The 26,911-nt window shown below is 43.6% G+C and overlaps 1 long non-coding RNA gene across 1 annotated transcript in view; it reads right to left on the bottom strand.

Moving 5' to 3' along the window:
• Nucleotides 1-1,173: 1,173 nt before the first annotated feature.
• LOC125642139 (uncharacterized) overlaps nucleotides 1,174-26,911 on the bottom strand; it is a 75,005-nt gene continuing 49,267 nt past the window's right edge. Inside the window, exons 3-4 of the long non-coding RNA XR_012669756.1 lie at nucleotides 18,547-18,655; nucleotides 1,174-4,747 (exon numbers count right to left, since the gene is read on the bottom strand). This is a non-coding gene — a long non-coding RNA (uncharacterized LOC125642139). The remainder of the gene's footprint in view (nucleotides 4,748-18,546; nucleotides 18,656-26,911) is intronic.

Genomic DNA, 26,911 nt, shown 5'->3' with positions numbered 1-26,911 from the left:
AGTGTCTTTAATGAATATTAGAGAAACTAAATCATGGAGGATTGTTAGGGTATGGTTGGTTGATATTCACTCAGCACAACATGTTCCCTATCACTGATCCTCAACTGGTTGTTGAGCTAATGAGCTGAACCATGGACAATCCAAAATGTGATAGCAAAGGTGATTATGAAATAAATTGATATTATTGTGTGTCAGGATCCTGACAAGGGCAGTCAGGACCAATGGTCAGAGCAGAGTCAAACCTGAGGCCCAGAGCAGCAGAGGCATTTGTAGTCAAGTTCCAGACTGGGGTGGATATCAAGGCTCAGCATCTGCGTCTGGTTTCAGAGACCAGGTCAGGAGGTGAGGTTCAAATCAAGCCAAAATCAAGAGTTCAAGTGCAGGAATAGTCATGGCACCTAAAGAAGATTCCCACTGTTGCCTGCACACTTCCTGGAATGCCCCTTGGGTTTATATAAGGCAGGGAACCAATCACAAGCCATGGGGCTACTGCCTGTCAGACCACTTGAGGTGGGACTTCCCATGGTCTGTGTGCACAGCGGGTCATGGGTAGTGGAGCACAAATTGGCTACCACTACAGCTGGTTGGCCTGTGGAGGTGTTTGCTGCCTGGCAGCTCTCCAGGCCTCAGTTCAAGAACTGTTGGGCCTTACAGTGTGAGCTGACAACTTACTCTTTGGGAGCTATATATGAGTGATATGTCTGCACTAGTACTTTTTGTCTATTATGCATTAGATTGCCTACTTGACATACAATCACTGATAATAAATCATTCTCTCATGCTGCTGCAGTGTAACAAGGTGGTGGGACTGCAGATAACAAGTAAAAGGAATACTATAGGTAAAAATTCAAATAAAATTTAATTTAATTTAATTATTAAAATTCAGATTGAATAAGAGACAAGATATGGAGAAGAAACTCTAAAGACTCAGGGCTGGTCTACACTGGGAATTTCATCGGCATAGCTATGAAATCACCCCTGAAAGATGTAGCTATGCCAACCTAACCCCCGGTGTAGACAGTGCTATGTCAAGGGAAGAATTCTTCATTCGACCTAGCTACTGGCTCTTGGGGAGGTGGATTAGCTACACTGATAGGAGACCCCTTCCCATCAGCATAGGAAGTGTCTACACTGAAGCACAACAGCAGCACAGCTGCAGTGGTTTAAGTGTAGACATATCCTTAGGATTACAACTGTGCAAAACTTGTGATGAAATGCAAAAGACTTTCCATTAAAAACCCCCAAATTGGGGCAAAGCTCACCAAACCCTGTGAAACTTTAGGCAGGTGTGGGCTTGGTTTCAAACAAACTTGACCCTGATATACAGTTTCAGGTGTAAACCATCCAAAGCTGAGTGTGTACATTTATTTCACAAATGCTACCTAATCACAATAGAACCTCCAAATAAGATCAGTTTGAGAATCTGTCCTTGCTTTATCTGAACTGGTTCAAGCCCATTTCCTGATAAAAACAAATGAGTCCAACCAACCAATGATGCACATGGGACATTTGCAAAAGGATTTTGGTAAACACGTCTGTTAATGTGTAATTGATTCATTATGTTTTTCTTGTTTGAGCTTTTATAATGACAAATTTCCCTCTGCTTTGTCTCCGGTACCTCTGTTTTTTTCATTACATTTCTCATACTTGACATAAATCTTCCTCTGTACTGGTTTCTAGTGCTACACAGATAGATAGCTCTTTTTTTTTTTAAATCACAGAAATTGTCTGCCTTTCTGGCTAAACAACCTTACAAAATCATTTGATTAAAAAGAAGAGTGATTGTATTTTATGGCCTTCTTTTTCAGCACCCTATCATTTGATTTTTATATTTCACTCTAGTTTTGTTTCCATTCTGCCTGTTTACTGCTTTGACAAAAAGCCTAATGAGTTACAATTGTAATTTGAGCTTCAAGAGCCATATTTTTCTCTCCATCTCACATGAATGAATTCACTAATTGACAGAGAGGGTGTAGAGCAGCAGGCTGTTACTTCACAAAAACATTGACATACTATGCTCAGACTTCTAAAAGGCATTTGACCTAGAATTACATGATTTGAAAAAATAGCAATATACAAAATTAATGTAGCCCATATTAAATCGATAAACTGGCTCAATGATAGATCTCAGAAAAAGTAATGGTAAATATGGAATTGTCCTCCAATAAGGGTGTTACTAGTCAGGTCCCACACGGATCCCCACTTGTCCCAGTACTATTAAATATCTTTATTCAATGATCTGGAAGAAAACATAAGTCACGGATGGTGAAGTTTGCAGATGACACAGAAATTGGTGGAGTGCTAGATAATGAAAAGGACCAGTCAGGTCTACAGAGTAACCTGGATCACTTGGTAAACTCTGCTTATTTGAACAACATTTGTTTTAATGCGACCAAATGCAAAGTCATACATGTAGGAACAAAGAGTATAGATCACCCTTACTGGATGGGGAGAGGGGCTGTATCTTGGAAGACAGGGACTCTGAAAAGGTTGTAGGGATTACCAACTGAACATGAGCTCTATTGTAATAATTGGGCCTACAAATTTACCCTAATTGGGAGCTCAGCTGTAAGACATAAGTGAAATTTCATAAAAAATATCACAATAGCTAATAACAGTTAAACAGAAATTAAAAGGTAAAGTGCCAAAAGTGAAATCCCTGCAAGCTGCATGGAAATTTTTTAAAGACACCATAATAGAGGCTCAATTTAAATTTATACACCCAATTAAAAAACAGAGTAAGAGAACCAAAAACATGCCCTCAAAAAGTAATAGCAAAAAAAAATTTAAGTACATCAGAAGCAGGAAACCTGCTAAACAACCAATGGGGCACTAGATGGTTGAGATGCTAAAGGAGCACTCAAGGACGATAAGGCCATTGTAGAGAAACTAAAGCAATTCTTTGCATCTGTCTTCACAACTGAGGATGTGAAGGAGATTCCCAAACCTGAGCCATTTTTTTTAGGTGACAAATCTGAAGAACTGTCCCAGATTGAAGTGTCATTAGAGGAGGTTTTGGAACAAATTGATAAATTAAACAGTAATAAGTCACCAGGACCAGAGGGTATTCACCCAAGAGTTATGAAGGAACTCAAATGTGAAATTGCAGAACTACTAACCGTGGTTTGTAACCTATTATTTAAACCAGCATCTGTACCAAACGACTGGAGGATAGCTAATGTGGTGCCAATTTTTAAAAAGTGCTCCAGAACTGATCCTGGCAATTACAGGCCACTAAACCTGACTCTGGTACTGGGAAAACTGGTTGAAATTATAGTAAAGGACAGAATTGTCAGACACACAGATGAACATAATTTGTTGGGGAAGAGTCAACATGGTTTTTGTAAAGGAAAATCGTGCCTCACCAATCTGCTAGAATTGTTTGAGGGGTCCACAAGCATGTGGCCAAGGGGGAACCAGTGGATACAGTGTACTTAGATTTTCAGAAAGCCTTTGACAAGGTCGCTCACCAAAGGCTCTTAAGCAAACTAAGCTGTCATGGGAAAAGAGGGAAGTTTCTCTCATGGATCGGTAACTGGTTAAAAGATAGGAAAAAAGGGTAGGAATAAATGGTCAGTTTTCAGAATGGAGAGAGTGGTGTCCCCCAGGGTCTGTACTGGGACCAGTCCTATTCAACATATTCATAAATGATCTGGAAAAAGGAGTAAAATTTGCAGATGATACAAAACTGCACAATATAGTTAAGTCCTAAGCAGACTGCGAAGAGCTCACAAAAAGGATCTCACAAAACTGGGTGACTGGGCAACAAAATGGAAGATGAAATTCAATGTTGATAAATGCAAAGTAATGCACATTGGAAAACATAATCCCAACTATACATATAAAATGATGGGGTCTAAATTAGCTATTACCACTCAAGAAAGAGCTGTTGGAGTCATTGTGGATAGTTCTCTGAAAACATCCACTCAATGTGAAGTGGCACTCAAAAAAGTGAACAGAATGTTGGAAATCATTAAGAAAGGCATAGACAATAAGACAGAAAATATCACATTGCCGCTATATAAACCCATGGTACATCCACATCTTGAATACTGCATGCAGATGTGGTTGCCTCATCTTAAAAAAGATGTATTGGAACTGGAAAAGGTTCAGAAAATGGCAACAAAAATGATTAGGGGCATGGAACGGCATCCATATGAGGAGAGATTAATAAGACTGGGACTTTTCAGCTTGTAAAAGAGACAAATAAGGGGGAGGGATATGATAGAAGTCTATAAAGTCATGACTGGTGCGGAGAAAGTAAATAAGGAAGTGTTATTTATGCCTTCTCATAACACAAGAACTAGGGGCAACAAATGAACTTAATAGGCAACAGGTTTAAAACAAACAAAAGGAAGTATTTTTTCACACAGCACACAATCAACCTGTGGAACTCTTTGCCAGAGGATGTTGTGAAGGCCAAGACTATAACAAGGTTCAAAAAAGAACTAGATAAATTCATGGAGGATAGGTCCATCAATGGCTATTAGCCAGGATGAGCAGGGATGGTGTCCATAGCCTCTGTTTGCCAGAAGCTGGGTATGGGTGACAGGGAATGGATCACTTGATGATTACCTGTTCTGTTCATTCCCTCTGGAGCACCTGCCATTATTCGTAGAAATGTGTAACAGTGGAACTGTCCCCTTAAACGAAACCATGCCCAGGTCTCCTGCTCCAGTCCAGGTGCTTCCTAGTTTGGTGTAATGAGGAGGATAGGGCTTCCCTTGAGAGTTGTAAATGAGACAGCCTATAGGGAGAGAGAATTCAGAATTATGAGTCCACAGTCCTAAATGGGGAGAGACTGCTCAGAAGAAGCGCAGAGCTGGGCTGAGAGCTTCAGGGAGGGGATGACCCTGATGTGGGGAGCAGTGAGAGTGGAGCCAGACCAGGCTGCTGAAAGTGGAAGGCAGGTAATGGGAGGCCAGAGAAGACTGGAAAAGGCTGAAGGCTGAGAGTAACAGAGGCAGGTGCCTGCTGGCTCTCTGAGCCACAGAGGGCTGAAGACTGGGATATGAAGGAGATGCAGGAACAGATTAATATAAAATAGCAAATAGGATCATCTGAAACACTTGCAATGTAGAGATTTAGAACAGATAGTTTGTGTTCAAAGTACACAAGATAAATAATTGATTAGCTGAAGCAATTCTGAAAAATAAGAAAAAGAATGTCATAGTTAGAAAAGAATTTTTCAGCTGGTCTGGATATACCATGGGTTGCCAAATTCTACCAAGTTGTTTCCTGTTTCATTAGTTACGATTTTATTTTGTAGATCTGACTGTGGGAGTGCCTTGCAGAGGCATGCTTCCACCATTCCATCAACAGTTAATTTCACGCAATATCTGAGGCTAGCTCTTAGCATTGGGTTAATTTAAGATGCCACATTCTAGTTTTTATAAATAAATAAATACATAGTTCCTCATTGATTCCAAATCTGTTTTCAGTTACACTGGTGCAACCTCATTGATTTCATGACTGACCGAAGTTATTCACTGGCTTCAATGGGATGGATTTAGTATACAGTGAGAAGAGCATTAGACCCATACTGAAATCCTTAGAAATTTTCTTATCTGGTATTACAGCGAATATCTTACTACTGGGAATATCATTATTTGAAGTATGTTTATGTCTGACCTAAAGAAGGGAGTCTCATCAGTTTGTTCCTCATTGAAGTATCATGATGGCACAGGGCCATGGGAGAATGAGCCCTGGATAGCATTTTCAAAAGCACCTATGTGACTTAGGAGTGTATATCACATTTTCAAAAGGCACTTAGGCATTTAGGAGCCTGTCTCATTGAAAGACAATGGGACTTAGGCTCCTGTGAGGGGGCTTACCAGCCCCGCACTGGACAAGAAGGGGATAACCCCATATTGTGGGCAGAGGAAGCTATGCTGGAGCTTCAGTATAAAAGGGAGCAGCCCAGCTCAGTTTGCCTTGACCTCCAAGGAAGGAGAACACACATTGCAGGCTCTCTCCCAGGAGGTGCCAGACCCCAGACCCCAAAAGCCATGTGCCAGAGCCCCAGAGCCCCAGATCCCAGAAGCCAGCTTTCCAGAGCCCCAGACCCCAAAGGCCAGAGGCCCAGGAGGCCTGAGGATGGCAGCACTGGAAAACAGGGTAGAAAATAGCCTAGGGGAACTAGACATTGATCCCTTTGTGGAACTGGGACAAAGGCAGTGTGTTTTGGACAGATCCCTGCTGACCTAGTGGCAAATCCATTTGCCGCTATCAGGGCCTGGGACTGGGACCTGGTGGAGCAGTGAGGGTCTGGGTCCTCCTATCCCGGCTGCCACCCACCCCTGGGTGGAGGCCCACTTCCCCCTCTTGCCACTAGGTCCCACGGCCCCGCAAGGGATGGCCACCTTTTTGACTCCAGCCATTAGGCCATACTGCCCTGGCACTTAGGGTGGTCATTTGGACTTAGCCATTGGGCTATAACTCCCTTCCCCACTCTCCTAAGAGTGACGGGGTCTACAAGCCCCACAACAGCTCCTAAGGGCCAGATTTTTAAAGATATTTAGGTGCCTATATATGTAGATAGGCACCTTGTGGGATCTTCCAATAGCATCTAGTTGCTAACTCTCATTGATTTGAATTATTTCAACTCCCATGGGAGTTAGACATTCAGTGGGATTTTCAGAAGCACCTAGGTGCCTACCTGCATCTTTAGATACCTAAATATTTTGAAAATCTGTCCCTATATGCTCTAGCCTGGGTCTATACTAGGAACTTATATAGGTATAACTAACTTGCTCAGCAGCGTGGAAAATTCACACCCCGGAGCAAGGCAGTCTTACTCCCGGTCTAGACAATGCGTCAGATGATGTGAGACAGAGATAGGTTTCTCCCAGTGTGGTCACCTGTTGAGGAGATCAAACTATCTCAAAGGTTATGTAACCAGCTGAGTCTGTGGTAAAGACAAGACTCCAACGCAGCTGTGTACTAGCAACCTCTGGCCAAAGGGACACAGGGTGAGAGTCTGGCTATCAATTATTTGTATTAATATTTATATTAAAATGTTTTTAAAATAGCAAAGATGGATCATGATCAGTGGAACTGGAGTCAGATTGTCCATGTTTCCTGAAGGGACTGTTACACATGGATCACCAGTGGAACGGGCAACACAGCGAGTAAGGCTGGAAACAACTCAACCACATGGACAGAGCAGTGCCAAAGGTTTAATAAAGTTTGACCTGTTCAATTTAAACTTCATTAAGCTTCACACTTTATAAACAAAACACCCCTAAGGAACAGCAGGAGGGGCTGCCAGCAGGGAGAGTAGAGAGTCCAAAACTGCCCATAGAGTTGCAGTGACAGCAGCAGGAGGCCAGGAACCTCTCCTCACTGGCTTGCCCAAAGATATGGTGGTTGGGCAGTAAGGAGGCTGGCACACCCCACTCTGCCTGTAGAGAAGCAGACATGTGCCAAAGGTCTGAACCTTTTTTGCCCAGTCGGCCTAAAGGTCAGTAGCAGTGTGGTGAGGGAGAGGGTGTTTCACATCTCTCAGCTAAGTCAAAGATGCACAAGGTAACATTCAATCCTATCTTCTGGCTTTCTGCCATTTCGTAAAGAGCTGAGAGATCCCAAGGAATGAATGACTCACAGTCAGTCATAGCTATACTGTTTCATCTCTGTCAGACATTATCTTGCCCCAATACTTTTTTGTAATGTTTTTTTGCAGAAAAACTACGCATTTATTTTGGGCCAGCTCTCTGCAATTTCAAAAGACAATAACTATCCCTAACTGTGAATAATCTCAAACACTGCATGACATTTCATCTGGTACTATATTTTAAACCAGCCTTGCAAATGTACAAGTACTGGCACAAAATCTACTCATCTCCCCTTTATATTAATAACAATTACAATGAAGAAATTAAAAATATTCTGTTTGTCAATCAAAGGAAAAAAATACTTGCGAGGACAAGTGGGTGTGTAGAATTTTGAGAGACTGTTTCAAAGTGACATACCTCTGGCTGGATAGAATAGGTATCATTCTATTTTGTTTTAGAATAGTGGGGTTGGCCTCCAAATTGTTCTCCATCTTTCTGTTCTATGACGATCTCTGCAGGCTTTCTCTAGTGTTGTGTCTGCTGGTTCGTAAGTGCTTCCTGTTTGTTTGGATCACTGGTCCCTCTTGCGTATTCTCTTTTTATGGCTATGCGCTCCTCCTGACTCCTGTAGACCTCTCCTTCTGGTGTCTGTCTAATGGCTGGATCCTCACAGGAGTGCTGTCTCCAGTGCTGGTAGGTCCTGGGCTGACCTGTTGTATTATAGTGCCTGTTATCTCTGATTGTTGGCTATTTTGTCAGCGGAGTCTCCAGCCTTCTGACTACAGCAGGTCTCCTCTCACTGTGTCCTTCATCCCATCCGTGGCTGTGCTGAACTGTTTTGGCACTCCTATGATGGGGTATTCCTGTGTGTCAAAAACACTAATAAGGGGTCTGAACCAGAAGAAGTAGCCATATGTAACGGTCTCTTACTGTTTTCACAGCTGATTCCACCTTACCGTTATTCTGTGGGTATGCTGGGGAGGAGGTGTGGTGGTCAAACTCCTGCTTGCGTGCAAATTCCTTCAATTCATCTGAGGCAAACTGGACTCTATTGTCAGTGAATAGTGTCTGGAATGCCGTACCTCACAAAGTGGACCTTCAATTTGCCAATCCATTACTTCCTTCTTGTATCAAGCAGGGCATTGATCTCCCACAAAATTGAATAGTAGTCCACATACTATTTTCCAGTCAAGTACTATTTCACTAAAGGTAAATAAGTCTGCTCCCCAACTTCTTCCCATGGATTGGTGTCCAGCTTATGCAGTAAGTCTCTTTCTGCTGGTGGTTAGCACATGCCTGTCAGGTGTCTAATCCGTCTATCAAGGAATGGAGCTATGTATTCATTCCCAGCTGACAAACATCCTCTCAAGCCTGTCTAAGACAGATGTCAATGCCCCAGTGTGAAACATATATTGTTTTTGCGTGACATCCTTATGTAATAAGGCAGGACAACAGCTCTCTGGTCTTGAAATCTGATTCCATCCTGCACATTCAGCTCATATTTAATTTGAAAATATGGTTCTGCTCCTATCGGTACTTGGCTTTTGTCTTCTGGCCACTCTGCTAGTATCACTCTCTTGACTGCCCCTACTTGGCTGTCATTTTTCATAGCTTATTTGGTTTCCGTCAGCTTTTCTGTTGAAACTCGGAGATTGAATCCATTAACATGCTGCACTATGTCCTGATCCCCTTCCCCCAACCTGTTGGTGTTGAGTATACAGCCCGGCACAGGGTGTCAACTAATTAGTACTTGTCCTGGACAATATCTGATCTTTGCTTAGTAGCACTGGAGGTGCATCAGCAAGCACTGCAATCTCTTTGAAGCCCTAAGAAGGGGCTTTGCTATCATTGTCTCTAAGTGTCTGTGGCCTGATTGCACTATACCAAGGTGGCCATATGTGTGCTGATGGAATTTGCTCCACTCCGAATACCAGATCCAGAAGCTCTTTTTTTCTATTTCGACATTCCCCTGTTCCGTCTCTGACAGGGCTCTGCTGGCATAAACAACAGGCTGCTCCTGAAAAAGAGCTACACCCAGTCCTTTCTACAATGCCTCATACTGGAGTGTGAGCGTCTCTCTCGGCTGGTAGTGCTTCTGGACAGAGGCATCCGTTATCCTTTGTTTCAGTATGTCAAATGCTTGTTGTTGGGGCCCTGCCCAGTCCCACTCAGCATCCTGCCATGTGAGCTGCAGTATAGGTTCTGCTTTTCCAAGCAGGTGTGGACAGAACTTGACAGAAAATTTATGATTCCTATGAAGTAATACACCCTTTTCACATCCACTGGAGCTGATGTGTCTCTGACTGCCTTGATCTTGTTGGGATCTGCTTTCAGTCCCTCTGCTGTGAGCAGATGTCCCAATGTACATCACCTATGCTGTTTGAGTCGCATATTTTCTGGGTTGAGATTTGTGTTCCTGTCTGTCCATTGCTGTAGGAATCTTGTAGTTTTCTGTCATGGTCTCATTCGGCTTCGGTATCATGACTCCCTTCACCTACCATGAGGATATCATCTGCAATTATTTTAACCCCAGGCAGTCCTTCCAATGCTTGGGAGAATCTTCTCTAAACATCTTTGGTGCTGGGCTTATGCCCATTGGCATGTACAGCCATCTGTCGTGACCAAATAGTGTTGCAAAGGCCGTCAGCATGCTGGACTCTTTATCCAGGCTTATGTTCCAAAACCCATTCCTCACATCAGAAATCATGAAGATTCTGGCCTTGGAAAGTGCTAGCAAGATGTCATAAATTATGGGTGGTGACTAGTGACATTTTTACAGTTGCTTTGGGTCTATGCAGATGTGTAATTTGCCTGATGGCTTCTTTACCACCACAGTGCTGCTTACCCAGGCTGTACTGGCCTCTACGGGTGATATCAAAGCCCTACTCTGCAGAATTTTGAGCTCCTTGCATTACATCATACCACTGGAATTTTCCTTTGTGGTAAGCACACAGATTCCACTGTCAGGTCTACTTCCAGTCACAGCTTTCCTTTGAGGCATCATTGCCTTTGAAACCAACCCCATACACCTTTAAAATTGTCTCCATTATCCATGGGACTCCCCCTTTTGCTTCTTGCATTACAGCTATGAAATTCTGAGGCTGCATCCTGACGAATCCATGGCTTGTATGGTTGTATTCCCCAACAGGGGTCTGTGGTGCTAACCATCCACTGCCACAAATTTCAGTTGGTACCATCTATTATTTTTTGGATTAGTTACTATGAGATCATATTTTGCTATGAACTGCATTATGCTCTCATTGTACATTATTAGATTGTGCCGGCTCTTTCTAATAGCTGTTTTCAAATTCAATTCACCCTAAGGAATCACATTACATGAGGCCCCATTATCTAGCTAAAATGACAGAGGGCATATTCCTGTTAACATTGTTGCATGCATGGAGGTTGATATTGTCCCTTGTTGCTTTCCTATCATAGAATCATAGAATATTAGGGTTGGAAGGGACCTCAGGAGGTCATCTAGTCCAACCCCCTGCTCAAAGCAGGACAAATCCCCAACTAAATTATCCCAGCCAGGGTTTTGTCAAGCCTGACCTTAAAAACCTCTAAGGAAGGAGATTCCACCATCTCCCTAAGTAACCCATTCCAGTGCTTCATCACCTTCCTAGTGGAAAAAGTTTTTCCTAATATCCAACCTAAACCTCCCCCACTGCAACTTGAGACCATTACTCCTTGTTCTGTCATCTGCTACCACTGAGAACAGCCTAGATCCATCCACTTTGGAACCCCCTTTCAGGTAGTTGAAAGCAGCTATCAAATCCCCCCTCATTCTTCTCTTCTGCAGACTAAATAATCCCAGTTCCCTCAGCCTCTCCTCATAAGTCATGTGCTCCAGCCCCCTAATCATTTTTGTTTCCCTCCGCTGGGCTCTTTCCAATTTTTCCACACCCTTCTTGTAGTGTGGGGTCCAAAACTGGACACAGTACTCCAGATGAGACCTCACCAGTGCCGAATAGAGGGGAATGATCATGTCCCTCGATCTGCTGGCAATACTCCTACTTATACAGCCCAAAATGCCGTTAGTCTTCTTGGCAACAAGGGCACACTGTTGACTCATATCCAGCTTCTCATCCACTGTAACCCCTATTCTTTTTCTGCAGAACTGCTGCCTAGCCATTCGGTCCCTAGTCTGTAGCAGTGCAAGAGATTCTTCCGTCTCAAGTGCAGGACTCTGCACTTGTCGTTGTTGAACCTCATCAGATTTCTTTTGGCCCAATTCTCTAATTTGTCCAGGTCCCTCTGTATCCTATCCCTACCCTCCAGCGTATCTACCATTCCTCCCAGTTTAGTGTCATCTGCAGACTTGCTGAGGGTGCAATCCACTCCATCTTCCAGATCATAATGAAGATTTTGAACAAAACCGGCCACAGGACCAACCCTTGGGGCACTCTGATACAGGCTGCCAACTAGACATGGAGCCATTGACCACTACCCGTTGAGCCCGACAATCTAGCCAGCTTTCTATCCACCTTATAGTCCATTCATCCAGCCCATACTTCTTTAACTTGCTGGCAAGAATACTTCGGGAGACCGTATCAGAAGCTTTGCTAAAGTCAAGAAATAACACATCCTGACTGCCTGAACATGACATGCTCTTGGAGAGAATCATCATGTCATCACTCTATTTGATGTGCTCTTCCTCTCTTGTATAAGTCTGACTGAATCTTTCTCGGACCTTCCTGTGCTCTTGCACACACTGCTAAAATGGTTCAACTTGCCACATTCCTTGCAATGTTGTCCTAGTGCAGGGCATTTCTCCTTTATCCATTCATGCTGTCTCCCACAGTAAATGCTTCTCATTACGGGTAGGGACTCCTGGTCACCTCTCTCCTTCGCTGTTGTCTCACCGCATATACTTCTGGGCATGCTGTGTATCGTAGTGCTTTCTTCCTTTCTCTTGAGGTTTCCATTGCACATCCCATGTCTGATGTGAGATTGCTTTCCACAAGCAGCTGCTCCGAATTGCTACAGCCTATCCCGCCATAATCAGGAAGTCCTGTCAAGTCCCCAAAATTGCCTGTAGCAGCCAGTGTCCATAAGGCAATAACACAGGAGGTTCATCCTCTCTAGTCAAAAATTTATCCTCTCTAGTCAAACGGCTCCACAGTTTTGTTCTGCTCTGGGGTGCAATAGGTCCTCAGGGCTCCTAGGACTGCTGTGAGGTTTGAAGTGCTGGTGAGCTTCAGAGTGCTGCAGGCCTCTCTGCCTTGTTTCCCAATAAGGTAAAGTAACAGTTTTACTTTCCTGCAGTTGTCGTCCTCCTGTATGGCCAGGTCTGTGTACAGCTCAAATGCCTTCTACCAGATCCATTGCTGAGCTGGGTTTGTGCTGCAAAATCCAGGGCACTGGCATGGCTTCAGATTGAGCTCCGTGGCTCACACTGCCAGCTACTGCATGGCAGAGAACTCACAGCTCAAAGTGTGAGGCCAAATGCAGGTTAAGTTGAACCAGTGAAACTTCATTAAACCCTGAGCTCATATGGCTGAGCTGCTTCCAGCCAGACTCCCCACATTCTCTGTTCCACTACTGTTCTGTTAATAATAGGCCCTCCAGGGAACATTGGCCCTCTGATTCCAGTTCCACCAATCATGGAGGAGGTACCCTCCATGCGTGCTCTCTTGAAGGCGACCTGACCCCAGAAAAGAGGGCTTTATGGGATTGTCAACCAAACCCAGTGGATGCCACTGCCCAACATCCTCCCCTGAAAGGGGCCCTGAGACATATTTGCCTAACAGCTGACTTTTGACATCAAATTGACTGCCCCATTTCTTTTTTGGACATTTCTCAAGCTCTCAGGGCTGCCACTAAAAATCTCAGGACTTTTAGTGGTACTTCAGCAACCAAGGAGGCCATAGGTTTCACACCCTTGGGTACTGCTGCTTTGATAGTGATAAAAGAAGGACAGCAGGGAGTTCAGCCCAGGGAGGAGACCATTAATGTTGTCTTGAGCTCCACCATTGCCCATATTTTGTATTATTTCCTTACATTTTGTCTTGTAGATAATTTATTCCATCTTTTTCAGTGGAAGAATGAAGCTCAGAGTGAGGTAAGCTTATGAAGGGGTATATTCAGCCCAGAGGGAAGTTTCAGGCTTTTCTGTTTCTCGCTGTAGGTAGGTATACAACTGACGCTTCACCACGTCTATACATGTCTTCAGGAGGAGAGTGTCTTTTTAAAATAAATTCAGTGGAATGTAAATTAATTCCCCAGGCAGGCCATGAATCCTCCAGAAGGGTAGTAATACTTCTAAGTGATTCAGACAATTGAGCACAACAATTCACTAGAGTGTTCCATCGCACCGTGTCCCCTAGAGAGCTGCTTAGAGATGAAGAGCATGCAGCATGCAAATGAATTTTCCATCTCCTGTACCATTTCCATTTGCTTAGGTTAAAGGACAAAACTTAAGCCCTCAAGTATGATGGAAACAATTAATGAGACTTGGTGATAAGTAAATAGCATAGCACCATAAACAAACTGCCAAGTCCTCTGAATCCTCTGCTTGTTCCTAGTAGTGTTGCAAAGTGACTCTCAGCTCTGAGAATTACAGTATACTCAGTAGAGGGATCCAAATTGTAAAATGCCTATAAGCAGGATCCGGATTTCAAACTCGCCAAACTTTAGAGGTGCTTTGATCTGGATCTTTGGTTCAGCCATTCTCTGATCACAAATACTGCAAAGCTACTAATACTTCACAATAGCTGTGAGGAGGAAACAGAGAAATATTATTTTCCCTTTTAAATAGGGCCATGTGTCTGACTGTAAACAGCCTTCACTCATTCGTATAAATCAGAACAGGTTATCACTGTGTTCATAAGTAAAGATGCAGAAGTATGCAGTTCAGGCAAAATACAAACCTCTTAATAACCCTCAATAAAGGGGATTTGACTTAGAATCTGTGCATCCTGTACCACAGAGAAGCAGCCCAATAGTTATTCAACACTAGCATTTCTGTGCACCAATAGGAAAAATGTAGATTCAAAGCATTCAGATTTACACTTGAAAACATGATGCCATTTAATGGCACAGTTATAACCAGACAAAATCACGTCTGGGGACTGGCTGGCTCAGGAGCTTGGTAATGGACTACAAAGCCTCTAGGTCACTGGTTGGATCTGACTGGCACCCCTAATCATTTAGGCTTAAATTTTCAGAAGTGACAAGGAATTTTGGGTGCCTAACTCAATATACCTTAAAGGGGCCTTGTTTTCAGAAAATGATGTTTACTCTGCTTTCTGAAAATCAGGCCCCCTTTAAGGTGTCCCAAGCTGGGTACCCAAAAGTTGAGATGCACAAAATCAATATTAGTCACTTGTTGGCCCTAATAGCTGTTTGGTGAATGATGAGAAATACATTGGCAGTGTCAATCCATTTCCTTACAGAGAAGTGCCCATATCACAAAAAACACAGTCACAGTTGGTACCCCTTGTTAGTGGACTCAGAAAAGAAGTTAAGTATTGAATTAAAAGTCTAAGCTACCCTTGCGTGTTAGATCATCATTGGGGCACATTGGAAGGACAGGTTGGGGAGCATGCCTTGAGACAATCCATGTTTTATCTCTTCTGAAGAACAGTAGACTTCACTCTCCAGTAATCTCAGGCAAGGATCTGTTGCTAGTACTGAGCTAACATGGCATTATAACAGTTGTGTTTTGCCAAATGTATAAAATGGAAAAGTGTGTAAGCAGAAAAGGTTCATTTCACCACTCTGTCCTTCTCTTTTTTTAACTATTTTTAGAGTAAATAATGAAAAAGATTAAAAGACTATTCTGAATACATTGTTCAATGCAAAAGATGTAGATGATAATGCACAACCGATGTGAATGTGTTTGTTTTTTTTAAAAAAAGAAGCTAAAGTTGCTTTGCCTTTGGCCTTATGTCCTTCAACACAAGCAAGTTATACCCTAATCATGTCCTTTCAAGCCTGTTTGTTAAAGTGATACAGTATGTAGTTTCCTCATGAATAATTAAGTGCTTGACCACACTTTGGTTTGTTATGAAATATATTTAAGAGACCAAATAACCAATGTTAGTTAGGTTTTTACTACAACAAAAAAATTCCATATGCTACCAGTTTCCTGGAAGCCATCTTGTGCACTGTTCATACAGTTACTTCATGTGTGCTCCCAAAGTTATTTAGCTGTGTTGTTGTAGCTGTGTTGTCCCCAGGATATTAGCGAGACAAGGTGGGTGAGCTAATACCTTTTATTGGGCCAGCTTCTGTTGGTGTAAACAATAATGGAAGATGTATTAGTCAACACTCAGGACATCATTATGGGCAATTTGTGTTTTGTTGGGTTAATTTTCTTTAGTGTTCATTCATAGTTTTATCAGCCTTAAAGGACATGCCTGGTCCCCACCTCCACTATAGGGAAGGTTCCACCCACAATGGAACTGGTTCAATTCTGTTGTGCAGAAGCAATGAGTCGAACTTGGTGAGGCCACACACAAAGTGTTCAGTACAGAGCCCAGCCTCCGTGTAGGTGAGGGTGGGACTTGGGAAAAAGGGGGAAGCGGGGCAGGTTCTTTAATCTTTCTTCTCATATGTAGAGGGAGTGCGCTGAGGGCATTGCATCTGTCACACCTACTCTGAGGGGAAAAACAGCTGCAGAGAAGCTCCAGCAGATGGGGCAAGGAGGATAATTCTTCTGACTTGCTCATGCAGAGTTCCATCATATCTGGTCCAGTTGCTCAGACTGGGCACAAGGAAAGGATTTGGCCCTAAATCCTCTTTACCTGACTGCATGTTAGAATCATAGAATCATAGAATATCAGGGTTGGAAGGGACCCCAGAAGGTCATCTAGTCCAACCCCCTGCTCAAAGCAGGACCAATTCCCAGTTAAATCATCCCAGCCAGGGCTTTGTCAAGCCTGACCTTAAAAACCTCTAAGGAAGGAGATTCTACCACCTCCCTAGGTAACGCATTCCAGTGTTTCACCACCCTCTTAGTGAAAAAGTTTTTCCTAATATCCAATCTAAACCTCCCCCACTGCAACTTGAGACCATTACTCCTCGTTCTGTCATCTGCTACCATTGAGAACAGTCTAGAGCCATCCTCTTTGGAACCCCCTTTCAGGTAGTTGAAAGCAGCTATCAAATCCCCCCTCATTCTTCTCTTCTGCAAGCTAAACAATCCCAGCTCCCTCAGCCTCTCCTCATAACTCATGTGTTCCAGTCCCCTAATCATTTTTGTTGCCCTTCGCTGGACTCTCTCCAATTTATCCACATCCTTCTTGAAGTGTGGGGCCCAAAACTGGACACAGTACTCCAGATGAGGCCTCACTAATGTCGAATAGAGGGGAACGATCACGTCCCTCGATCTGCTCGCTATGCCCCTACTTATACATCCCAAAATGCCATTGGCCTTCTTGGCAACAAGGGCACACTGCTGACTCATATCCAGCTTCTCGTCCACTGTCACCCCTAGGTCCTTTTCCGCAGAACTGCTGCCTAGCCATTCGGTCCCTAGTCTGTAGCTGTGCATTGGGTTCTTCCGTCCTAAGTGCAGGACCCTGCACTTATCCTTATTGAACCTCATCAGATTTCTTTTGGCCCAATCCTCCAATTTGTCTAGGTCTTTCTGTATCCTATCCCTCCCCTCCAGCGTATCTACCACTCCTCCCAGTTTAGTATCATCCGCAAATTTTAATGTTGATATAAATAATAACTCATTTTGTCCATTATCCCTGTAACCTTTCATTTGTATGTTTCTGCTGACCAGGGCTACAGTATTAGCACAGCTATTGCAAATTACTGAATGCTGGATCATAACATAAACTTATTTTCTTGTTGACCCCAAAATTATTCAAAACTGCTCTTTATTCCAATAGCTATAGTTTTAGGGTTTCCCCAGGCCAAGTTTATACACCTGTGAAATCACCCTCAGAATATTGTCCTTTCATCATCTTTTTCAGTGAGTTGGCTTTTGCCTCTCTTTACCTTAACTTGTTGAGGGTTGCTACTGCTCTGGTGATTTGGCATGGTCGCCATTTTGTTAACCTGGCTTTACAAAGGCTTTTGAAATCTGTAGGGCTCCTTTTTCTTTTCCCTAGCTTTTAGAATACTCCTGACTGGAAAAACCTAGCTGAATGGAGTGAAAGCAAGATGGGGTGAGACAAAGTAATGAAAGTAGGTACAACTTGTATTTGGCACATGGGGAAGGCTTCCATTAAGTTTTGTTGTGTTTTGTAAGCTTTTTCATTTTACAGCAGCTACTCAGAACTAACATAAGCAGCTGCCTAAGACATTACCTTTAAGGTTGGTAGTGTAATAGCAGAGTATGCTCTGTTCATCACGGGCCAGAAACCAGTATTTCTTCATCAAACTTTGGGACTGGGGATGCGGAGTGAAATCCTGGCCCTATTGAAGTTAATGAGAATTCTGCTTAAATGGGGCCGTAGTTTCACTCCTAAAGTGTAGGCCATTCTAAACTGGTAAAGAAAGTGGAGTCTCCAGAAGGAACTTTGCTGAGGGACCCCATTCATGTTGGGCATTTCATGTTGGGCATAAAATGACATTTTACACACAGATGTAAGATTCATTTATTGATTTAGCTTACGTGTAAATGGCAAGTGTTATGATTTTATTTATGGGACCAAATCCAGCATCCTTCCTCAGTTTTCACTGATTCCTTACTCTGGCAAATCTCTAATTGGTTTAAGGTCTTCAGGATTTCTCCCCATAATAATAACAAAGAAAAAAGCTATCAGGATTAAGCTCCATTAGCCATATAATGAGATAGTTGTATTTATGACTTAGCCCTTCCCCAAAGACTACGAGGTAAAATGATATATTTTCCAAGAATTGCATTAACAAAAAGAAAACAATAAATGATCTTTTTCAGAACCATTCGTACAATGTTGTAGAACATTCTATAAAATATGAGTATTTATTATATTTAAATCAAAGTAAATAAAACAGTAATCCAGAAAAAAATGAGTTACTCACAACATCTATTTTTCAAATACATACTTACCCAGCAGTTAGTAAGATGCATTTTTTGTTGTCAGGCCTGACCACAATTCTTATTCATTCTTAGTCTAATTTCCTTGAGACACTGTCTGCAAACCAGACATGGAGCCATTCTGTAAAAATGATAAATTAGCCTGTTAGAGTTTTGGAATATCTCTGTTCTTCATGTCTGTCTATAGCATTGCACTGCATGCTTTCCTGGAAGCATTAATAGTTGCATTTCATTTTACTATATAAATATTTAAGATTTGTAATTTCTTTGCTGTTCACACTGCCAGTACACATGTACATTCCATTATCTACTCCAGGTATAAACATGATCTAGTCAGACTTTGTTTCCAATAAATATAGCATGATATATTTTGAATATATGTATAGCTGAGCTCATACATATTGCTTTCAGTCATGGCCTGGTTACAAATACACAGTGAAGAACTGCAGTTACATGGAACAATAACCTGCAAGCATTGTGCCAATATATTTTCATTAGTCAGTGACACCCAGCTGCAGAGAAGAATTAGGCTGCATCTTTTGGAAACAAACCATTTTTCTTCTAACAGCAGCACATCAGGACAAATTGCCTGTTGGAGCCACAACATTTTTCTGCAGTTTTACATGAATAATTCCAGTTTAGTATGCTCCCTTCAAACACTTCGTCAGTGATTTGTTAATTCTTCATTATCCTTAGTTTGAAAACTCCTTCTTTTAGCCTGAAGATCCATGAGACAAGAACAAACTATCCATTCATTCTGTTATTCTGGGAAATCTTGGAAAATGTGTTTATTAGGACTGGGAGACTCTTGATGTAAATTATTCTGGACCTTTCCAAATGTTTCCATGTGCTTCATGAAACACTGAGAATTTTGGGGGGAAAACATTTCATTTGATTAGACATTGCTGAGAAAGCAATTTTAACTATCATCAAAGGACATTTATGCCAGCAAAGACTTTAGCTCAAAATCTACTGAATTCAGTGGGGTTGCACTAGTTTATATCAGAAGGATATAAAGAAGAAGAAGGATAGTTCAGCAGTTAAGGGGACTTAAGTCCAATTCTCTGCTTTGCCACAAGTTTCCTGTGTGACCTTGGGCAAGTTGCTTAGCTTCTTTGGGTATGTCTACACAGCAATATAAGCCTAGGGTTAGTAGGACTTGAATCACTGCATTGTAACAGTAGGTTAAGGATTTTCTCACCTGTGCTTGAACCTAATGTTCTGGTATCCACGCTGCAGTGCACAGACCCTAGTAACCCCAGCCCATCATGCGTAATGCCCCCCCCCCCACTCCAGTGTTGACACTCTAGCCCGACAAATGTTGTTGCACTGTGGGAAAACTCTATTGCCTTCCCTGTTTCCTAGTTCTGACCATGCTATTGATAGGTCTCAGGTGCCCCTAAGGAGCACATGAGCATATAAGCTGCATAGTTAGCTCCTGTCTGTCTCAGTAGAATGACTGCAGCTTTAGCAGGCTTTACACTGAACTACCATCTAATCTGATACTTGGGTTGTCCACCTCTAGGCTGAGTCACATTGGCAGGAAAATGCCTATGTGCACCTCTTCTGGGAATAATTAGCACATTAGTCTCCAGGGCTGTCAAACCATTAAAATGAAACTTTGCCATTCTTAATTTTTAAAACGGGATGTTCAGTGAAGGTGTTTTTGTTTGGCTGGGTTTTTATTTATTTTTGTCTGTCTGTTGTGAAGTTTAACATGAAATATAGGTTTCAGAGGAAAAACACACACACACCCCAGCCCGGCTGCTGTTGGCTGTGGAGCAGTGAAGTGCATCCCCAGGGCTTGGGGGGCAGTGTGGTCCAGCACCCCACACAACCACCCTGGAGATCCCTCTCCCCTGCCCCTGCTACACCCTAGGAAGCAGGGATAAGGGATACCTGGGGAGTGCTGGAGCACACTGCCCACTAAGCCCTGTGCGGGGGGCACTTCACTGAGAGGCAGGGATAAGGGATCCCCAGGAGGCTGTAAAGAAGTTTGGGGACTGGTTCCCACTCACCACCCTCACAGTGGACGTTGCCCAGGTGCTGCACATGCAACCCAGGGAGGGCCTGGGAGCAAGGGTCAGAGAGAAGAGCAGGGAACAAGCGGTTGTTCTGCAGGGAGGGAGAGTGGCAGGGCTCCCAGCTCAGCACAGTGGGGGGAAGAATGACCCCCAATAATCCAGCAGCCAGGAGCCTCCTCCCACCTTTCAGTTTTGCTCCCAGTTCTAGGCACAAGAGAGCAGGAGCAGGAACTGGGAGCATGCTTGCCCAGGCAGTAATGGTGCCTCTGGCCTCTGTGCTGACTGGCTGAAGTGCTGCTCCTCTGAGAGCAGGAACTCTGGGATACATCTGAAGGACTTCCGGGACCCAAGTCAAGGAGGGGCTGCTTGCACACAGGAAAGCAATAGAGCTCAGACCCTAGGTCCCAGCTTACCATGGGCTTGGACCCTGCAGGGTCCTGGGATAGTAGGTCCGAACCCTAGGTTAGCACAGTTGGTGTGTGGACACAAGGCTGGATAGGCTTGAGCTCAGGATCACATTGCTGTGTAGACATACCCTTTGTGACTAGTACTCCATGTGTAAAGAGGGATAATAGCATTTCCCTGCCTCACAGGGCTATTGTGAGGATACATTCTTATTTTAAACAAAATCTATTCATTTTTAGCCATGCTCAGAATTTTGAAGCCTGTCTCATGATTTGTCAACATTTGGAATTTGGTTATACTGCTCATTGAACTAGACCCTCCTTCTTGAGACGGTCTTAGGCAGATGGGTTTTGTGGGGTCAAAAGGCTGTACCTACCTATGCCCATTTTTCACAGCCATGCCCAGCTTGGAGGGGTTGTCACAGGCGCTGTTAAGGATCCAAGAATCCCCTTATGCTGAGGTGAGCCTCTTATGACCAGCTAAACTCTCTTAATGCAGAGGAGAATCTGGGCCTATTTCCACAGAGTTTATGATGTTCAGAATCAGTCCATTATACAGAGAGCATATAGCTGCAAATTTGGGGCTGAACCTAGATTAGATCAAGAGCTTTGGTTTGGATCCATCTCTAATCTGCACAAGCCCCTGTGAATGGAAACCACTGAGTTTCACACAGCACTCATATAAATCTCTGTGTAAATCACCTGTTTTGCTATATCTTCAAATGTTATGGGTAGGCAGGCAAAAAGGTTCTGCTTTGATAATCACCTCAATAAAATATGAATTAACACCTTTGGTGAACAGTGTGTCCCAGAAAGTCCTTCTATCTAGAGTAAAATAACCCTGCTACCCATTAATAATGTATAGCTTAGAGCATCTGCAGCAGCTGCCTAGAACAAATCTGATCATCAGCGGAAACTGCTGGAGCAAGGACTAATAAATGTAATTAACATGGATATTTAAACTTTTTGTTTATAAAGTAATTGGCAGGGGGTGAAAAAAATGAGGGTCTGAGAAAATTAGCCAGCCATTCTATAACTCTTTTACTCTTGTCCCATTATTTGAAAGGTCCTTGTTGCCTTAGCTAAACACTGCACACGCACAGTGAAGCAAGCGTCCAGGAAGTATAGCCATGTGGGTTAGACTCTACCCAGTTTTTCATGGTAATGTTTTCTCCTTTTGAAAGTAAATGACTGAAATTACAAATGCTGCCTGAGAGAACGAACAAAATTACCCATTCATTCTCCCAGTTTTGAAACCAACATTTCCTCTTAAAACAACATGGTTTCTTCACTTAGCTTTTTAAGGCAGAATACAAAAATCCAGTTCAATTGCTTTAATGTTCACGTCTGTTTTTTCTCAACAGTTCGAGAAACAAACTTACTTGATCTCAAATCTTTGTTTGAGAAATATAAAATTGAAAGAAGTTTTCACAAAAAGTATTTAAACAGTAGTATCCTCATAATGTAATGGAAAGTAAGACAGTTTAATAGAAAATGGCTCATAATTAAACAACCCTCTGCAAGAATATAGAGACCAAAAATGCACCAAAATTTAGGGATCCTGCAAAGTTATGTTAGATAAGATAAAAAATTAGAAGGGTGAATAAGCCTTCATTCTTCATCCTGAATGAATCTACCCATTAATGGAGGAGAAACAATGAAAATCCCTCCTCTATAGACAGGTTTCCATAACTGTGTGCACCTCGGTGTTTCTTTTTCTTGTGTCTGCAGCAGCTGATACTAGCCATTGTTAGAGACCGGATACTGGAATCAGTGGACCACTGGTTTGAGCTGAGGTAATAAGATAACAATTCCTATGTAAATTGTTTTCACGTCAAAGCCCAGCTTCATAAAGGGTCTCCCTGCATGCGGTCATACTTGGGATGGTGAGAAGAAGGGTTGAGAGAGGAAGCACCAGAGCAGTATGGTGGATTTTATGCTAAATAGGGGCTTGGTGCACGAATTACTGAATGAAATTGTGTGGTCTGTGTTATAGAGGAGATCATAACGGCCCCTTCTGACCTTGAAATCTATAAAAATATAGGAAATCTACACTCACTTAACAGTTGTTTTGCACAGATGTGAATGACTACACAAAATGCAAGCAGACAAGAATCCAGTCTGTTATTTTGAAAATGTCGCTCTCTAAAGGGTCACATTTTAAAAATATGACTTCTATTTGTGTTTGTCCACATAACCATTTGCAAAATGGGCCAGATAGGTGACACCGATGCCTTCCTATGCACATTTGAGCAAGTAGCTGCAGGGCCCTGCGACTAGCTCCCTACCTAGCTGGTGAAGCCTAAGCAGCCTATATGGCCCTAAGTGAAGAGCAGGCCAGGAATTATGAAGCAATAAAGGCAACCATCCTGGATCGGGTGGGGCTGTCCACAGAGAAGTACAGCCAAAAATTCCAGTCAGTGAGGTGGAAGCGGGGTTTGCGGACCCTGGTCTTCACCCAAAAGTTAATGGACTGGGCTACCTGCTGGCTGAGGCCAGACACCCAGATAGTGGGGGAGATTATGAATGCACTCATTCTACAGCAGTTTTTACAGGCCCTTCCCGAGAACATAAAGGCATGGGTGAGGAGGCACCAATCGAATATGGTAGAGGCAGCTGTAACACTTACAGAGGAGTACGTGGAGACGGACTGCCCTAGGAAGGAGGGATGGCCGAGCAGGCATGTGAAGACTGTGAAAAGGCCCAGACGAACCTGCCCCCCTCCACGCACACACACACACACACACACACACCTGGGAAAGGCCCAGAGAAAAAAGTGTGAGGACACCTGAGGGGCTCCCAGGTGGTCCAGACTGATTGTCTGCTAGCAGTGTGGATGACTGGGACACAAGAAGGGGGACTACCTGCACATGGATTGTGGGTGGGCAGAGTTTTGTGGCTGGGGAAATGCTGGAGGGCAGGGGAAGGGGTGGAAGCTGTCCACCATCCCAGTAATGGTGGGGAGGAAACCCCAGCGAGGCCTGGTGGACTCGGACTCAGCCTGTTCTCTGGTACAAAGGAAGCTGGTGAGGTCACACTGGTGAAAGATGGACGTGGAATGCATCCACAGGGATAGGAGGCAATAACCTGTAGCCCAGGTGCCCCTTGCGGTTCAGGGCAGATTTAAATGGCAATGGGTTGGGGTAGTTAAAGGTCTGCCTTATCCGGTGGTGGTGAGTACAGACTGGAACCCCTTCCCAGGAGGGAAGATAGGCAGAGGAAGAAAGCCCAAGATAAGAAAAAGGGGAGATTCCCCAAAGATGGGGGTAGAGACCCCCGAGCAGAAAATCCCTAGACAACCAAGCCTGAGAAAGGAGAGGGAAACTATGGGCAAGATGGCCACCCCAGGGTCTTTGAGCAGAGAGCAAGGCCCAGCGGAGGGTCTTATCAGCAGACCCCCAGAGGGAGAGACCCAGACCCCATTGGATGAGCTTGGTGGACAGGAAGCCCTGAGTGTCTGGGAGAAGGCTGGGACCAACCCCGAAACCCCTGATGGAAAGGAAGGGGGAAAAACAGGGGAACACCCAGGGAGATGTGAATGGTGCAAGGGCCTGTGGGTTGCAGTGGGGGGTGAAGGAACCCCACATGGCAAACCCTGGTACTGACAAAAAGAGAGAAAAGACTTCCTCATAGAGCCCCCTCCTCCCCAGTAGAGGAAGGAGAGGATGTGGAGGGGCAAACCTGGCAGTTGGAGAAGTGGGGGAGGTATGTCACAGGGTCCTAGGCAAAGGGTTGCTGATTCAGCCCTCTGTTACACCAGCTCCCATTTAGGAGGCTAGATTAGAGCTGACTGAAGATAACCTGGCCCTAATTGGGGAGGCAGGGCCAGCTGCCGCAAATTAGTCTGGGGCTATATAAAAGTATGTCAGTGCACTGGTAAAAGCTTTCTCACAACTGTTTTATATGGTAGGGGGGCAGGAAGATGAGATACTTAAATTACCTCAGGCAAAAATTTTGCAGTAGCAACTAGATGAAACAGCTGGTTTGCTGCTGTTCAATACCATGAAAAGAACTTTCAATATTATCATGGGTTTGTTGAAGAAGAAATGAGTGTGGGGGACCACTCTTTGCCACATTCATTGCAAGAACTTGAAAAAGTGCTGTCAGATGAAACCTAACGTTTAATGCTGAAGATTGCATTGCATTTTATCAGTGAAATGTGCAAGCCAATCATTGACCTAATGGCTACATTTGAAAGCCAGAGACAGTGCACTCTCTTTGCTTTTGAGAATATGGAAGATCTACTGTTTTTCCTTGAGACACATACTCAGTTTTCAGTGGAAACCACTCAAAGGTTTCTCAGGCAGAAGATGTCAATAATGTAACAACTGATCAAAATAGAAAGTTGGTGCACCTGTTTCATTCAGCTGTTGACAATTCAGCTGAAGAAGTACATCAATGATACTGAGAGTGGGCAGTCTGCAATTAAGTTCCTGAAATCCATAAGGATTTTTAACCCCAGAAGATTTCCTATGATGTCTTATGTCAAGAAGGATGACACTTCAATTCCTGTCTTCAGTGACATTTCAGCAGAGGAGTTTGCTTTGAATACCAGGAAGGTGGCACCCAACGTGATGCAAAGCATTCTACAGTCAGTTGAAATTGACTTTGCCATGTTTTGGTCATAAATAGCCGACCGTCTTCCAAATTTGAAAACGTCAGCTTTCATTACTCCTGGAGGAATTCTGCACCACTGCACAAGCACAGAATTAATATCCCTTGTGGATACCCCCCCCCCCGACAAAATAATTGATTCTAATGCAGAAGGGAAGGGATGCTGCATTTACACCTTTCAGCCATGGGCCAGAGCAGCCAGCTGCAGAAAGGGAGGGGGCAGAGGCTGCCTTCCTCACAGCACCCTACCGGCAGGGCCAGGTGAGGAGGCACAGAATTGGGTTAGGGGAGAGACAGAGTGGGGCACAGGGCTGCTAGGGAGTCTCACAGATGGAAATTCAGAAAAACTAGTTGGGGGGGACAGACTAGGGCTAGGACACAGGAGCTAGTAGGGTGACAACATTCAGCCAGGGTTGAATGAGAGTGGGGGTGTAGGGCCACACGGGGACAGGGGAAGCTATGCCTGGCTGAATGGGGAGTTGGGGTGCAGGGCCACATGGAGATGGGGAGGGGATGCAGGGCCACATGGGGACAGGAGGAGTGTGGATGGCTGAGTGGGGCTGCAAGAACACATGAGAACAGGGCAGGTGTGCCTGACTCAGAAAGAGGCTAGGGGTTACCAACATCGGCATGGGGGAGGATCTCTAACTCCCTAACAATCCCTTCCCTCCAAATAATCCTGTTCCATACTTCTCCCACCCACACCCTCCAGGTTCACTCCCAGGCCCCTTACCAGCAATTACTTCCCTCTCCCTCAGCTCCTCCATTACCCCTGACTCCCCCAAGCCTTTGCACTGCTTTTGAGGGGGGTCGGAAATACATTTCTGTATTGCAGTTTAAATGAATTATTACTCAAAGGTCTGTATTAATATGCCTAGTAAGGAATCTTTGTCAAATAACATTTCCTGGGTCTTTTTTGATGTCTGTATTGTTGTAGCCATACTTGCTGACAGGTATTTTGAAATAATTACCAAAATAACTGAAACTGATTATATTAGGGGTGATTATATTGTGTAATTTTGATAAATAAAAATGCAGAATTTTAAAATATTGTGGCAGAATTTTTAACTTTTTGGCACTGAATTCCCCCAGGACTAATAAATGATGTAACAAACACAGCTGATGCTGAGCACAGCAACTTGCCATATAATTTTGTTTTCTCCGGTCAGAGGCATTCTCTTTTGGAACACAAATTGAAAGAGCTGGTGTTCCTTTATTTCTATCTTGGAATTTAAAAAGACTTTATGTTAACAAAAAAAAAGTCCATTGGTTTAGGCTTATTGATGCTTTTCTTTTACTTACTGTGCTAGTATTTTGATAACCAGTATGAGAGAA

This window comes from Caretta caretta, chromosome 1 (genome assembly GCF_965140235.1).
Source record: "Caretta caretta isolate rCarCar2 chromosome 1, rCarCar1.hap1, whole genome shotgun sequence".
NCBI lineage: Eukaryota > Metazoa > Chordata > Testudines > Cheloniidae > Caretta > Caretta caretta.
This window is presented reverse-complemented; position numbering and strand designations above follow the sequence as displayed.